The following is a 2,848-nucleotide window of genomic DNA, read 5'->3' as shown; positions in this document are numbered from 1 at the left end:
GTGCTGTGGCAACTGCTGGGCGTGCAATCTGGTGCGTCGGCAAGTGAAATTTGTTACTACAGTGTGTATATATATATATATATATATATATATATATATATATATATATATATATATATATATGTATATATATATATATAAATATATATATATATATATATATATATATATATATATATATATATATATATATATATATATATATATATATATACTAGCAGCCTGTCCCGACGTTGTACGGGTATGAATTGCTGCCGGCCAAGAGTATATTGTTTTGTAGGATTTCGTTTTGATAGCATTTCTTATCTGTGACAGGGCTGTGAAACGCTCCGATTCACAGTGCACTGCTGATGCACTTAAGAGTGCGCGTTCAGTAGTGTGTGAACTCGAGTTTCCCTACTTTATTTTTCCTTGCAATATTATATAGCGCGAACTCGACAACATGGCATGACCACAATTTACATTATAGAAGAGCACATTCATTTGTGGTAGGCACGGGGAGACAAAGCGATTTGCCTTGAATCACAGGATGTTGAGCTGATGTAGAGATTCGAACGCAGCTCCCCAGGTCTAAAGTTCGCAATTCTAGAACTTGTGATGGGAGGTGTGTCTAAAAGTGTATGTCGGTGCAGGCCATCAATGAGAGAGACCTGTGCATTTTTCAAATGGGTGGTGAAAAAATATGAGTATGTTGCTGGAGATGTGGGCCACCGTGCCACCAATGTACTTACTGGGGGAGGGTAAACACCCATTATTCCACAACTTTCTTTCCTCATACCATTACTCCGCATACTTTCATTACGAAAGTACCATGACTCCGCAATGCCATTATAACGCATGGCATTACATTTTATATGCTTTTACCACGCATACATTTACAACGAAATTCGTTGTAAATGCATGAATGGTAAAAGCATGTTTTTTTAATGTTTGGATAAGGTAAGTATGGGTATAGGGGTATATGTTTTGGGGTACTGAGGTATTTGTTTTGGGGTGTTTGGGTATTTTAAGGGTTCAGATATAGTTTTGGGTTATGGGGTACAGGGGTAGTTTTAGGGTTTAGGGATAGGTATGGGTTTTGGGGTACAGGGGTATTTTTAGGGTTCAGGGCTAGGTTTGGGTTTTTGGGTATATGGGTATTTTTAGGGTTCAGGGGTAGGTTTAGGTTTTGGGGTACAGGGGTATTTTAAGGGTTCAGTGCTAGGTTTGGTTTTGGGGTACAGGGGTATTTTTAGGGTTCAGGGCTAGGTTTGAGTTTTGGGGTACAGGGGTATTTTTAGGGTTCAGGGGTAGGTTTGGGTTTTGGTGTACAGGGGTATTTTAAGGGTTCAGGGCTAGGTTTGGGTTTTGGGGTACAGGTGTATTTTAGGGTTCAGTGGTAGGTTTGGGTTTTGGGATACAGGGTTATTTTTAGAGTTCAGGGCTAGGTTTGAGTTTTGGGGTACAGGGGTATTTTTAGGGTTCAGGGGTAGGTTTGGGTTTTGGTGTACAGGGGTATTTTAAGGGTTCAGGGCTAGGTTTGGGTTTTGGGGTACAGGGGTATTTTAGGGTTCAGGGGTAGGTTTGGGTTTTGGGGTACAGTGGTATTTTTAGGGTTCAGGGCTAGGTTTGGGTTTTGGGGTACAGGGGTATTTTTAGGATTCAGGGGTAGGTTTGGGTTTTGAGGTACAGGGGTATTTATAGGGTTCAGGGCTAGGTTTGGGTTTTGGGCTACAGGGGTATTTTTAGGGTTTAGGGATAGGTTTGGGTTTTGGGGTACAGAGTATATTTATAGGGTTAAGATGGGTTAGTGTTTAAGGGTGTTGGGGTATTTTAAGGAGTAAGGGTGGGTTATGATTATGGGGTGCAGGGGTATTTAAAGGGAGCAGGGTGAGATTAGCACACAATATGAGACATGGCATGAAGGGCGGAACGTACCACACACCCCCAGCGTTTGTCACGCCCCAGCACACGCCGACAGCACAACGCAGACACGCCCACAAGGGACTACTTTGCTGGCATGGTTCTTTCACCTTTTAAATGTATATGGTGGGCGTCTGCATAGCCTATGTCCTTCTGCTGCAACTGCCCTTTCCAATGCTGTATTGGGTGTTGTGATTGGTGCTGTGGTTCCTGAGATTACCCGCCTCAAAGGATTGGGCTCTCTCTTTATTATATTAGTATGGATATATCTATACTATCTATACTACTATTATAAAGAGAGAACAGAAACCTTTTGGCAAGGTAAACTCGGGAACCACAGCGCCAATCCACACACCCAATACATTGTTGTAATCCTCAGGGTGTGTAGATGGACATAGGCTGCATAAAATAAAAAAAAACGTAAATTAAAAAATTAAACTTTAAAAACAAAGTAGTCCCCTAAAAGTAGCGCCTGCCGCGACGTAGCGATGGCCGCGACCTAGCGATGTCCGCAACGTGCGTGATGACGACAGGCGGTGTGGCAGGGTATACTCAGACATGAGTCCCTTTCTCACTGCTCCATCAGGATTCAAGCAAGCCGGGCCGAAGAAGGCTGAAATGCCAGAAACCGGTCCCCGGTAGCTTGTCTCCTTTCTGGTGAAGAATTGGCTTGGTAGTTTAGTCTGCCCTGTTCCCATGATGCACTGGGCCAGGGACAGACTGATTTGCATATAGCCAGGTTCTGAGCTGGGATGGGGCAGTGAGATAAATAACGGTGATGGATCAAGCCCTGATCTTTGGACTGGGTAAGAGTGGTCTGTTTAACTCAGACACTCTGTTCATCACCACCCCCTTTTCTAAATCGTTTTTGGCCACTATAGGTGTGGCAGGGTATACTCAGACATGAGTCCCTTTCTCACTGCTCCATCAGGATTCAAGCAAGCCG

Source organism: Lissotriton vulgaris, chromosome 2_1 (assembly GCF_964263255.1).
Source record: "Lissotriton vulgaris chromosome 2_1, aLisVul1.2, whole genome shotgun sequence".
Taxonomy (NCBI): domain Eukaryota; kingdom Metazoa; phylum Chordata; class Amphibia; order Caudata; family Salamandridae; genus Lissotriton; species Lissotriton vulgaris.
The sequence above is the reverse complement of the archived record's forward strand: the minus strand, read 5'-3'. Positions refer to the sequence as shown.